General features: G+C 41.2%; 1 long non-coding RNA gene across 3 annotated transcripts in view; it reads right to left on the minus strand.

The window, feature by feature from the left end:
* LOC308520100 overlaps nt 1-14,602 on the minus strand; it is a 28,649-nt gene that overhangs the window by 13,539 nt on the left and 508 nt on the right. The window contains exons 2-5 of one of the 3 annotated variants that reach the window (XR_013996076.1): nt 11,613-11,730; nt 8,784-8,944; nt 6,160-6,285; nt 4,342-4,443 (exon numbers count right to left, since the gene is read on the minus strand). This is a non-coding gene — a long non-coding RNA (uncharacterized lncRNA). Of the gene's footprint in view, nt 1-4,341; nt 4,444-6,159; nt 6,286-8,773; nt 8,945-11,612; nt 11,731-14,602 lie in introns of all 3 variants that reach the window. The other 2 variants (XR_013996077.1, XR_013996075.1) reach the window with 2 other exon arrangements.

The following is a 14,602-nucleotide window of genomic DNA, read 5'->3' on the forward strand; positions in this document are numbered from 1 at the left end:
TGGTTGCTATTACCAACAATCTGCCCAGTTGCTTGTCCACATTCTATGAGCTCTCTGGAATTCAGCCAGGGGTAGTGATGCCTTTTGTGCTCAGAAGGCAAAGTAATCTTACACCTCAGTCTCATAGTATTTGATCTTAACCTGTATTTCAACTCCTTCCTGCCAAGGACACACCCTAGATGGCCTCATCAGTCACAATAACCACCTCATTCCAGGACCATTTACTTTCCTCCTGATCCTTCAGCTCTGACCTTGATATCCTTTCCTTTACCTTCCAGTCTATACCTCAAGATCTCTTCAATTCACTCACACCACTACCCTCATCCTTTTGTTTACTCATCTTGCAAAATCTCAACCCAAGATAAACCAAACCATTTTACTCTTCACTCTCAATCAAAGCTGTTGAATTAAGATATAGGAGAGAAGGGGGATCGTTATGGTTGGAGAAACATGTGGGTTGGCAGAGTCAAGTGGGTTGAGGGTACAGCCATGATTGGAAATGTAACTTTGCAGAGAAACCAATTCACATGGTTGTGTGGTTTTCTCCAGTGTCCCAGGGTAGGAATGATATGCATTAATGGCTGGATTTGGGGCTTTGCAGTCCAGGTGAGCAGAATGCCAAGACAATGGAGGAACTGAGACTGACTGAAGCAAAAGACCATAGTGTCTAGATTGAAGAGGAAAGGGAATAAAACACATGACAACTTCTGTTGATCCTAGTATGCTATGTCCATCTACCTTCTTTTCCTTTATTTGGGGTGTATGAGAACTTGGCACAGTGTTAAGACCCAGTGCTCAAAAAAAAAAAAGACTTTAAGTCAGCCTAAGGCAGTGATGGCGAACCTATGACACGCATGTCAGAGGTGACACATGAACTCATTTTTTTTGGTTGATTTTTCTTTGTTAAATGGCATTTAAATATATAAAATAAATATCAAAATATAAGTCTTTGTTTTACTATGGTTGCAAATATCAAAAAATTTCTATATGTGACCTGGCACCAGAGTTAAGTTAGGGTTTTTCAAAATGCTGACATGCTGAGCTCAAAAGGCTCGCCATCACTGGTAAGGTGACAAGATCAGTACCATCTGTCTTGGACCATTCACCACCACAAAGATGTGACTATACTGATATGAAACCCAAGGAGACCAAATGTAGTCAGTGGGTAAGGGCCAAGGGCTAGACTTCATTTTTCAGGATAATGAGATATAGCATTAATAGTTAAGAGTGAAGGCCTAGAAGCAGACCAACTAGATTTGTAATTTGGACCTGCCATATATTAACTATAGCAACTGGGTAAATTATTAAACTTCTCTTTTTTTTCTTGTCTGTAAAGTGAGGACAATACAAATATGTACCTCATAGAGCTGTTGTGAGGACTCACTGATGCCATGGGCTATTGTTAATGCTATTGTAATAATACAAAAGCAAGCAGGTTTAATACTTGCCCAGGGCTTTCTAATTTCCACATGAACCTAGCACCTACCTCAGAAGAACATCAATAACTTATGTTACCCAAAGTTAACTCAGTCAAAGCTTCTTGATATCTTCCTATGGAATCTTAACTCTAAGATGACTCCATCCCACAGGGAGACCTAGTTCCTATGGATCTTCTCTCTTGGGTGATTTCATTCGCTCAGTGGCTATAAATACCATCCCTATGTGTATCGATCATAAGAAACATCCAAACCTGCAGAGATTTTTATGAATTTATTTGAGCCAAACTGACAATTGCTAAGAAGCAAAATCTCAACGGATTAAGAAAATGCTCTGGAGAATGGCAGTTTTGCAGCTTATTTTATACATTAGAATCAAAGGAGAAGACATAAGGAGGGTTACGTGAGATACACAGATGGTAGATTAGAGAGGAGAGAAAAAGCAAAGCAGGGAAATCTCTGGGATTGGGTAAAAGTAAAATGGAGAGCCACTTACTTCTTTTACACTGATGGGTACAGGGTAGGCCTATTAGGGCCTGTTACTTCCCTCCATGGTAGGCTATGACCCACCACCCCTTACTACCAGGTAGTCTCACATTAGTGTTAACCACTAGCATTGTCCTGTAGATATAATGCGACCAACATCGTGTAATTTTAAGATTTCTAATGGCATCATTTTATTTATTTTTTTAAAATATATTTTATTGATTTTTTACAGAGAGGAAGGGAGAGGGATAGAGAGTTAGAAACATCGATGAGAGAGAAACATCGATCAGCTGCCTCCTACACTCCCTACTGGGGATGTGCCCGCAACCAAGGTATATGCCCTTGACCGGAATTGAACCTGGGACCCTTGAGTCCGCAGGCCGACGCTCTATCCACCGAGCCAAACCGGTTAGGGCTAGTGGCATCATTTTAAAAAAGTAAAAAGAAACAGTTTTAATAAATAGTGTTATAATTCAAAATATTATTTTAACAATATAAAATTATTAATATCTTTTTTAAAAGACAATAGACAGACTCACTTAAGGTAAAGATTGACCTTTGTCAAGGATGCTACAGGCTGCTTTTAGTTAGGGATTTTTATGTTCAGGCCATCCTATGTAATTACTTTCAGTCTCTGACTTTTTAAGGCCCACCACGCAGGCCTCCCTGATCTTGTCAGGTTTAGTACGTGAACCCTTTTTCGTCCACACGTGGATAACTCCCTAATTTATATTTTATCTGACCTCTCCTATGACTGTCAGTCTCCAAATTTAAAATATATCCAGCTGTCTCCAAATTTATATTTTAAAGTAACTTTAAAATATAATATACTTAAATATAAGTTTATTTTTATGTTTTAAATAAAACTTTTACACAGGCAACAAAAGAAAAAATAGATAAACTGAACTGCATAAAAATTTAAAACTTCTGCACATAAAAGGACACACAATCAAAAGGGTAAAAAGGAACCCATGGAATGGGAGAAAATATTTGCAATTCATATAGCTGATGGGTTTAATGTCTAGAATAAAGAGCTCCTACAACTCAATAACAACTAAACGACTTGAGTTTAAAATGAGCAAAGGACTTGAATAGGCATTTCTCCAAAGAAAATATACAAATTGCCAATAAACACATGAAATTAACCACAATATCACTATCATTAGGGAAATATAAATTAAAACTAAAATGAGATAGCACCTCACACTTATTAGGATGGCTACTATTAAAAACATAGAAAAGAACAAGTGCTAGTGAGGATCTGGAAAAACAGAAAACTTTGTGCACTGTTGTTGGAAATATAAAATGATACAGTCCCATTAGAAAATAGTATGGCAGTTCCTCAAAAAATTAAACATAGAATTACCATACGATCCAGCAATTCTTCTGAGAAATACCCAAAAGAATTGAAAGCAGGACCTTGAAGAAATATTTATACACTCATATCCATAGCAACATTATCCACAACAACCCAGTGTCCATCAACAAATGAATGGATAAACAAACTGACATATAGATACAGTGGAATATTATTCAGTGTTAAAAAGGAAGGAAAATTCTGACATTTGCTATAGCACAGATGAACCTTGAGGACATTATGCTGTGAAATGAACCAATCACAAAAGGACAAGTACTGTATGATCCCAGTTATATAAGGTACCTAGAGTGATAAATTCATTGAAACAGAAAACAGAAGGATGAGTGCTAGGGGCTGGGAGAAGATGAAAAATGCGCAGTTATTATTGTTCAATGGGTACAGAGTTTCAGTTTTGCAAGATGAAGAGTTCTAGATGGGGGTGATGATTGTACAACAATGCAAATATACTTAATGCCCCTGAACTGTACACTTGTTAAGATGATAAATTTCATACTATGTGTCTTTTACCACAATAATAATGTTTAATTAAAGAAAAATTTTAACTTCCCAAACCTCCACTCCACCCAATTTCCTCCAAGTTGTTTAGTCCAAAAATCCAGGAGTCATCCTTAATTTCCTTCCCTTACCCAACAGTAAGTCATTTACCTTTTGCTTCCAAAATGTATTCTGAATTCATCCATTTATCTCTTTCACAGATACACTCTACTTCAGGCCATGATATGCTCTTGCCTGAGATGCCGCAATCACTTTCTAACACGTCAGTCTGTTTTCATAATTCTCCACATAGCAGCCAAAGTGCTTCTTTTATTATAGAAATCACACCTTACCCTTTCTCTGCTTGAACATACTCTGATCGTTTCTCATTGCACCTATAAAATTCAAATTCCTTGCCACTGTCCACAAGGCACTACTAGATGATCTGGTCTCCATATAAACTGGCCTCCTGCCAATGTCTCTGCCCTTATGTCCCATTACTCTCTTTGATCACTATGTTCTGGTCATGCTGGTCTTCCCTCGGTAGCTCGAAGCGCATGACCTTACCTCACAATCTGTACTTGCTGTTCCTCTGCTTGGCACACTCTCTTCCCAGATCTTCACATGACAGGTTTCTTCTCATTCCTTGCAGCTCAGCTCAGATATCACCTTTTAAAAAAAGTATTCACTCATCATTTAATCTATAGTAGCCACCCCCTGACTGTCACTCTTTATACCATCATCCTTTTTGACCATTCTTTTTTCTTGGCCCCTACAACCACAGGCATACCTCTGTTTATTGAGCTTCACAGATGTTGTGTGTTGTGTGTGTGTGTGTGTGTGTGTGTGTGTGTGTGTGTGTTATACATACAAATGAAGGCAGGACCCTCTACCAGCAAAAAGATTATGACTTGCTTTATTGCAATACTTGTTTTATTGAGATGGTCTTTGAACTGAACCTGCCATAATTCCATGCTATACCTGTATTTGAAATTTGTATTTATTTTTTTCAAGTTTATTGTCATCTTCCTCATCCCCCAATGAAAATGTGAGCTTCACATCGATCAGACCATCAATCCTCAGAGGGAAGGTAGGGGAGGGTGTGGGTAAGGGGGAGAGATCAACCAAAGGACTTATATGCAAGCATATAGGCCTAACCAATGGACACAGACAACAGGGGGATGAGGGCATGAGTGGGGGTGGAGATGGTGGATAACATGAGGATAAGGACACATATGTAATAACTTAACCAATAAAAAATGTAAAAAAATAAATAAAATGGACCTAAAAAATAAAAAGTAAAATAAAATGTGAGCTTCAAGAGAATAGGTATCTTGCTCTTTCCTCAATTCCTAGAACCCAGAACAGTGTTGGGCAAATAACAGCCTATTTAAATATTTGCTGAATGGCCGAAACCGGTTTGGCTCAGTGGATAGAGCGTCGGCCTGCGGACTGAAGGGTCCCAGGTTCGATTCCGGTCAAGGGCATGTACCTGGGTTGCAGGCACATCCCCAGTGGGAGATGTGCAGGAGGCAGCTGATTGATGTTTCTCTCTCATCGATGTTTCTGGCTTTCTATCTCTTTCCCTTCCTCTCTGTGAAAAATCAATAAAATATATTAAAAAATAAAAATAAAAAAATAAATATTTGCTGAATGAATGAATTCAGCAAATATTTGTTTGAATGAATGAATAAGTAGACAACATTAATAACCCAATTTTCACCCTAGCTGATTTGACTCAGTGGATAGAACATTGGCCTGTGGCCTGAAGGGTCCAGGGTTCAATTCTGGTCAAGGGCACATGCCCAGGTCGCAGGTTCAATCCCCAGTAGGGGGCGTGCAGGAGGCAGCCGATCAATGTTTCTCTCTCATCATGGATGTTTCTGTCCCTCTCCCTCTCCCTTCCTCTCTGAAATCAATAAGCAAAACAAAACTGCCGGAAGCCGGTCCATCCTTGCTGCTTGACACAGTCGCTGCAGGAAAGAAACATCTGCACAGCATATGTTTCAAGGGACCTGGCGTATATAGCATACTGTTCTTAATATGTTTGCTCCCCTTAGCGCTGTGTGTTTTAACCAAAGTCACCTCTCCGAGAAAGGTTGTTTCCCCAGGTAGGAATTTTTCCCTGAAGTCAGGGAGGGGATGCCTCTCCTAGAAAGGTTGTTTCCCCAGGTAGGAATTTTTCCCTGAAGTCAGGGAGGGGATGAAACTCCTTAACTAAGTGCCAGGCGGGTAGTTGATCACTACAAACAATCATGCTTAAGCTACATAATCTTTACTCCCTGGAATGGAGATAAGAAATGCCCAAACCTTTGTAATAGAAATTGACAGGATTAAAATCAACTGGGATAAATACGGATGTAACAAGACAATAAACAGCAGAACCTCTCTGGAGATCGAGACCAGAACTTGGCTGGAGATCCTGGCTAGGCTGCTGATCAACTGAACGCTGTCTCCGTGTCATTCCTTCTTCGCCGACTCCGTCCACGCCTTTGGGAACCTCTGGACCTGCTGGGGTTGGACCCCGGCACAAAACAAAAAACCAATTTTCTTTCTATGTCATATGCATACATAAAACCCTTTTAGGAAAACTTGTATTTCTAATATTAGCCATCACCAATGTCTTTTCCATCCAGAGGTGGATAACTAGTCTTTATGATGCAAGCAGTGTATTTCACATCTCATTTTATGCAGGTATTTGCCTTGAAGGGAGCAAGTTTGTATTCCTACTGCAATGTGTAGGTAGCAAAGTTGGTAGCAATGTGTAATTATTTATATGGAATTTTAAAACTTTCCTGTATCTCTTAAGCCAAATTGTGGATTTCACATTGGAAATTACACTCATTCAAAGTCAAGGTCTGGACATCTACGTCCTTAAAAAACTGTTCAGATGACTTCGTATCTAACCTTCCTTGTCTGGAGAATGTTTCAAGGCCCACTCTCCTCATGGTTAGTTGCCTCTGTGTCCAGGTCAAAACAGACTGGAGTTAGAACGCAGGCCCTGTAACAGCACAAATGTGATTTCTCTGGCCCTTCTGTTTGTGCACCTCCAATCTCCCTCAAAGCCAAACCTACAGACCACAGCTGGGCTCATGAATACAGACTTTTCTGTTAATTCTTTTTTTTTTTTTTTTGAGATGTGTCTGCAGTAGACACCTGGAAAAGAGCACAGAAGTGCTGCATACCCACTGGAGAGGAAGGCCTGCTGTGCCAAGCTCAGCGGCAGCTGCTCTGCTGTGCCCCAGTTGCTGATAGGCATGGGCGATGACATGCCACTACAAATGTGGTCCGATGAGGTGGATAGACTCCTGTTCCTCCACTTTTGGGTCATACTCTGATGTTATGGGACCAAGGCAAAGAATGTCTCACAGAGATTTTAGCAAAAATAGCTATTTCAGATTTTGCTCAAGGTTCCCTTTCCATAAAATCTGTGAGAGCAACAGCAGAAACTAGACAAGACGTGACTCTGCATCATCCTCCACTCGGATGCTGAAGCTGTAATATTGGACTTAGTCTGGACTTCTTTGCAAGTTTCCTCTTCCTCAGGCAAGTTAGTCACATAACCTTCAGACTTGTCCAAAACTATGGAGGATGCTTAGTTCATAAGGTGCTTTTTTTTTAGGGTCAATAATCAAAATGAAACTAATAATTATAGCTAATATTAATTCCATAATGTTTAATAATTTGTATATTAGTGATGTATTGCTGCATAAAAAATTACCCCCAAATTTAGCAGCTTAAAACAACAAACATATTATCTCTCACAAATTCTGAGGGTCAGGATTAGCTGGGTAGTTCTGGCTCAAGGTCTCTCATGAGGTTGCAGTCAAGCTATTGGCTGGGGCTGCAGTCATCTAAAGACTCAACTGATGCTGAAGTGGTCACAATCTCGCTCACTTGAGGGTCAAATGGCCTCAGTTCCTCATTGGGTGCTGGCAGAATTCTTTATTTCTTGCCACTGCCTATACCTCTTACTACATGGCAGCTGTTTCTCCCAGAAAAATAGGAGGGGGGAGTGGCATTCAAGATGGAAATCTTTTAAAATATAATCACTGAGCCCAGCTGGTGTTGCTCAGTGGTTGAGCATCGGCCTATGAACCACGAGGTCACAGTTCAATTCCCGACCAGGGCACATGTTGGGTTTACAGGCTCAATCCCCAGTGTGAGGTGTGCAGGAGACAGCCAATCAATGATTCTCTCTCATCATTGATATTTCTATCTCTCTCTACCTCTCCCTTCCTCTCTGAAATCAATAAAAATGTATTTTAAAAATATGATCACTGAAGTGACAAAACATTACTTCTGCTATATGCTATTGGTCACCAATCCTGGTACAAGGTAGGAGGGACAAGTGTATGAATACCAGAAGGCAGGGATCATCTTGGAGAAAAGCTACCACATCTGCTAGAGTTTTAATCCTTTTAATTTAGGGTTCTAATCCTGAATCTGCTCTGTCATATACGTTTTTTTCCTCTTATATATAAAGTATATATAAGAGAAAACAACCTAATTCAGAATCTGAGGGTTAAAGGGCCTCAGGTAACTGGTTTTCTCAGATACAGAATTCAAGCTCTCTTATAAAAGGTGTAATTTAAATAATGCTAACATTCAGATATGTGGTAATTACTGTCCCACCAAGAACTGGAAGGCACCTTCCAAGGTTGCTGTTTGTTTTGTACATGTAGACAGGACATCTATTACGACAAATGGGTTTTTTTCCCTTAAGATCTGCTTCTTCTTTGGTAGCCTATTGAATTATTTTCAGACCCTTTCAGGAGTGTTTTCTGACACACAACTGATATTGCCTAAAATATTTTTTTTCAATTTGTTTGGTCTTGTCAAAGTGACTCAAAGAGTCTGGGGGCTTCGGCTAGAAATAAATGATGTTTATTCAAAAGTCTTAGAATTTGCAAATGGGAATACAGCTAGGCAAAAAATCCCAGAAGCTCTCCAAAGAAGAAAGGAAAGTTAAAAGTTTTTATAGTAAAAAGTACATTACTGAGAATTACTGGTTGATCCAGGATTGGTCCAGGGCTGTTATCAGTCAGGTGTCAGGTGGTCAGGATAATGGATGCCAGATGGTCTGAATAGGAGTCCTTCGGTGCGTAATCAGAGGGGTATCTGAAGGTCTGTTCTATGTCCAGCTGTATATCTAGGCATTGACTCAGGACTGAAAAATTCAGAACGTTTTAAGTTTCCAGGCTATTAGAACACGAATAGACTCACTGCCTAATGCCTTACCCCATTTGATATTAGTAATTTAGCAGATTGACAATATTTCCTCACTCCAATCCTCAATTTGTGCATAGGCATTGTTCTCATAGGAGCTTTCATTTATTTTGAAATATTAAAACAATTTTGAGAGTCAATATAAGAAACTAATTTATGATTAAGATGCTTGGTTTTCCTTTTCAGTTAGTTCCAGAAAAGGACTGTTAAGTTGAGATAAGACGTTAAAAGGAATTCAGTACATTTCTGAAGGCAGAGCAAGCCATCTTCAGGAAGCAGGGATACTGAATAGTAAATGCAAATGAAATGACCAACACCCATGTTAATTTTTATCCCAATGTAAAAAAAAACTGACTATGCTTTATGGAGATGTTAGTATTTCCTTGTGTAAAATGTCGGCAAGGTTAGTGTGGACGAAAGGGGCCACATGCTAACATGACCAGCTCAGGGAAGGCCTGCATGGCTGCCTTGCAAATTCAAAGACCTAAAGTAACTGCAAAGATGGTCTGAAATTTAACTTCTTTTACTAAAAGAAGTTTATGGTGGGTAGTCATGTCAAAACTGCCATTCTCCCAAGCATTATCTCAATCTGTTGAGATTCTGCTTCCTGGCAATTGTCGACAGTTTGGCTCAAATAAACGCACAAAAATTTATCACAGGTTTGAATGTTTCTTACATTACCTTCTCATTCTCTTATTTTCAACTTAGAATGTAGTCACTATTGAAGTGTTCACCCAATAGGCTACTTGTTGTTTTTTTATCCTCACCTGAGGCTATTTTTTTCCACTGAATTTCAGAGAAAGTGGAAAGCAGAGGGAGAGACAGAGAGAGAGAAACATCGATGTGAGAGACACATCGACTGGTTACCTCCTGAACACGCCCTGACAGATGCCAGGGATTCAGGTACGTGCCCTTGACCAGAACTGAACCTGAGACCCTTCAGTCCACAGGTCGATGCTCTAACCACCAAGCAAACTGGCTAGGGCACCAATAGACTACATTTTAAAATGCACGTTTAGTTCTATTACCCACACCACAGCTGGGCTGTATAGGCTCTTTTACATCTGCTTTGATGGAATCTCATGATGGAGCTCTAATGGCCATCATGTTTGCCTGCAATACCTATATGTAACCAGAACCCAAGTTCTGCTGCCCGCTGCACAAAAACCAAACTCATTGGACAGATGCAGGTGAAAAAAGGAAAGAGGTTTTATTCAAGTGCTGGTCACCTGAGGAGCTGGGGAATGCTTGTCACAAAGCCCACCTCAACATCTCAGTGCAGGCAGAGGTTTTTACAAGGAGGGAGAGGCAAAGCAGAACAAAATAATCAAGGGGAGGGAGTTGAAAAGTTGTCTACGTGCAGTCCAGCATGGTCCATTCCATTAAGGATCTTGAAACTGGTTAAGTGACAATCTAGTGTGGGTCATCCTGGTCTTGGTTATCTTGATTTTATGGTCAGCAATTCTCCTAGGACTGGGATGACTGAAGGTCAAAGTCTGTATCTTCTGAAGTTAGTTCCTAGGATTTTGCTTGTTTGTTTGTTTTGTTAATCCTCACCCGAGGATATTTTTCCATTGATTTTTTTAGAGAGAGTGGAAGGGAGGGGGAGATAGAGAAACATTGTTGTGAGAGACACACATTGATGTGTTGCCTCCCACATGATCCCTGACCAGGGTTGAGGATGGAGCCTGCAACTGAGGTACATACCCTTGAATAGAAAATCAAACCTGGATAGAGAGGGAATGTGGGCTGACACTCTATCCACTGAGCCAAACTGGCTAGGGCAGTTCCTAGGATTGTTATACAAACATGCTGTTTATCTACAAGCTACATATTAGTCAGAGTCAGCATTTCACAGAAACAGTGGCAAGAGAATGTGGGGTGGGTTACAATTTTCCACTGTTACAGGTCCCCACTGTCAATTTTTCTTCCATTTCCATGAAAGTTAGGAAGTTATAGCCAAAATATTTCAGGAAACTAGAAAAATTCAGGATCCAGTCTAGTTCATAGGTGAGAAATACAATATTATAGACAATATACTGAACCAGAGCCTAATGTTTATAACTAGAAGCCTGGTGCATGAATTCATGCACAGGTGGGGTCCGGCCAGCCCCACCCCTGATGGGGGGAGAGGGGTTGAAGGGTAGGTAGGGGAGGGCGACTGGCCAGCCCCGCCCCCTGATGAAACTCCCGATCGAGGGGACAGTTTGCATATTAGCCTTTTATTATATAGGGTTGTATTATAGATTCCATTGAAATACAATTTTTCTCCTAAAATCACCCTTACTTTTTATCAGGGAGTCAGTCAGCCACAGGCAGCCTGGGGAACTCCCTCCAAAGTCCAGGGGCTTACTGGGTGTGGGGGGAGGGGCTCCTGCTCACTCCTGGCTGGCTTGCCAAAACTGTAACCAGAGCTCAAGTTCTGTTGCCTGTCACCACAAAAAACAAACTCATTATTAGACAGATGTTGGTGAAAAAAGAAAGAGGAAATGGAGGGCTCGTGTCACAAAGCCCATCTCAACATCTCAGTGTAGGCAGAGGTTTTTACAAAGAGGGAGAGGCAAAGCAGAACAAAATAATCAAGGGGAGGGAGTTGAAAAGTTCTCTACCTGCAGTCCAGCACAGTCCATTCCGATATGGATCTTGAAACTGGTCAAGTGTTGGTCCAGTGTGGGTCATCCTAGTTCTTTGTCATCCTGGTTTTATGGTTGAAGGTCAGCAATTCTCCTAGAGTTTGGATGACTGAAGGTCAGAGTGTATGTTCTGAAGTTAGTTCCTAGGATTCTTATACAAATACTAGAGGCCCGGTGCACAAAAATTTGTGCACTCGGGGGCTGGGTGGGGGGCGGCCCTCAGCCTGGCCTGTGCCCTCTTGCAATCTGGGACCCCTCAGGGATGTCCACCTGCTGGCTTAGGCCCACTCCCCGGGGATTGGGCCTAAGCTGGCAGTCAGACATCCCTCTGGCAGCCCAGGAGCCCTCGGGGGATGTCCATTTGCCAGTGGGGAGCAGACCTAAGCTGTAGTCAGAAATCCTTAATGCTGCTGAGGAGGCAGGAGAGGCTCCCGCCACCACCACTGTGCTGGCAGCCGTCAGCCTGGCTTGTGGCTGAGCACAGCTCTCTCTGTGGGAGCGCACTGACCACCAGGGGGCAGCTCCTGCATTGAGCGTCTGCTCCCTGGTGGTCAGTGTGTGTCATAGTGACCAGTCATTCCCAGTCAATCTGCTGTTAGGGTCAATTTGCATATTACCCTTTTATTATATAAGATGCTTTTTATCTACAAACCACATATTAGTCAGAGTCAGCATTTTACAGAAACAATGTCAAAATAGTGGGTGGATTACAATGTTATTGGCTTTAAAGTCAATCTTCATTCTTTAGGGCTTTTGGTGACATCCAGAGTCCAGGCATGTGTCTTTCTTTCCAATATGACATTCTAGTCAAGATCTTGGTTAATAAAACCACAATTGGAAACTGGCCTTATTGAATTCATGCAAAAGAAACCTACTGCCATGGCTCACTCATTAAAAATTGCCTAATTTTGGAGGGATCAGGTAGGGAGAAAAATATATAATTTGCCAAATTGCTTTAAAAAATGTCTCTTGCCCGACTGGTGTGGCTTGGTGGTTGAGCATCAACCTATGAACCAGGAGGTCACAGTTGGATTCCTGGTCAAGGGCACATGCCCAGGTTGTGGGCTCAATCCCCAGTAGGGGGTGTGCAGGAGGCAACCAATCAATGATTCTCATCATTGATGTTTCTATCTTTCCCTCTCCTTCTCCCTTCCTCTCTGAAATCAATAAAAATAATATTTTTTTAAAAGCCAAAAGTAGGGCAAAGATTACATAGGGAGGTAGGGATTACAGGCTGGGGTGGGACTTCATTGTTTGGGCAACAAGGTTGTTCCTCTTTCCATGATAGTAGAAAGTTCTTGAATGAGAATTGACCACATTCCAAGGTCGACTTCCAGGTCCCAGGATGACTCCCAGATCCCGGGGGCATACAACTGCCAGCCAAGTTAGAATGTCCTTTTTTTTTTTTTTTTCCCCCAAGAAAAACTATTTTAAATATAATAATGTTACATGCAATAAACATTAATATTGCAAGGAAAACTATTTTAAATATAATTTAATATACAATAAACATTAATATTTCAAGAAAAAAATATTTTAAATATATTACCCAAACTGTACTAACACAGTATAATGTCACAAAAGTTGTAGGAAATATTAAAAATATAATGTCCTTTAACCAACACATGGCAATCATGGTTAACAGAGCATGATTAATACTTCCCTTAACCATGAAGCATCCATCTTATATAAGAACTGCTGTTTGAAATTTTAACCCTGCTATTCTGGCTTTTGTCTTAAATAATAAGGAAAATAAGACTACTCCCATTCCAAAGAGGCCGTAAACTATGCCCCAGAGTTGTCCGTGCTGACACCAGGCCAGGCCTTGAGATATGGTCTCATGACCCCTTCTCAGCACGTAGGCCCTCTTTCTCAGAAGGCCCAGAAGTTTCATTCCAAATTTGGGAGACAAAGGACTGGAAAAAGTATAAATAGAGAAGTTTCCTCCATGTTGGGGGGCCCAGAATTTGAAAGACACATTTTTGTCTGGGCCTGTGCAGAATTTAATAATAAAATGTAACTCCCTTTCTGGAAGCATGGCTTGGTTTTTAACCCGGTCTTCTGCAACAACCATACCTACTCCCCGATACTCTATTCTTGTCCCTAACAATTTCTGAGAGCCATAAAGACTTGGCTGTATGGAAAAGACGCATTGATCCTGGGAGGCCTCATCCTCCATCCACTTCCCTTTGGAACAGCAAAACAGGTCTAACTCTAGGACAGTATTAAACTTAATGGTGCCATGAAGTGGCCAAGTCTTTCCGTTGCCCATTTCATAGTGAGGCTAGGTTATGTTGCAAAAGAACCTCAAGGGACTCAGGGTCAAATGTCTCCCAGTTGGCAAATATGCATCCTAAAAGGTACCTCCAGGCACTGTGGACTGGTTCCCCACCAACAAGAGATAAATACGTTCCAAGCCAAGAGTTAGAGGTGTCAGTGCTAGCCTGGGCTGTTTTGGGCCATCCTGCAGGCACCTGGCCCCCCAATCCTGTAGGCACCCAGCTCCCCAATCCTGCAGGCACCACTCTACAATTGTCCCTTGCCAGGGAACCAGGGCTTTCCGTCCTGGTGACCTTCTGCACCTGGCCCATTCTCCTCGCTCTGCTTTTGGCTGGCTAACTGCCGACCACACTTATTCTATTGTACAGGGAACCTTTAGAATCACCCAGTTGCTTTTTTTTTTCATTGCTAGTCAACTCCAGAGTTAAGCCTGTGCGTAAACAATTAATCTAGAAAGACTATTTAATCCTAGCCTGGGATCATCAACAATCTTGATGTTAAAATTTTACTTTCGTTCGCACACGTTAAAGGACAACAAAAGGGCTTATTAGAGACCAAAACATGGAAAGGTCACTTGAAACAGAATTCAAAGTCATTGCTCCCAGCCTCTCCTTTGGGGTAGTTAACGGTTCCGGTTCGAAAAAATCCCGGTCCCTCTTACATGGCTGGGTGGTGTCAGAGCAGCT

The sequence above is a fragment of the Myotis nattereri genome (genome assembly GCF_964212035.1).
Source record: "Myotis nattereri genome assembly, chromosome: 5".
Lineage (NCBI taxonomy): Eukaryota > Metazoa > Chordata > Mammalia > Chiroptera > Vespertilionidae > Myotis > Myotis nattereri.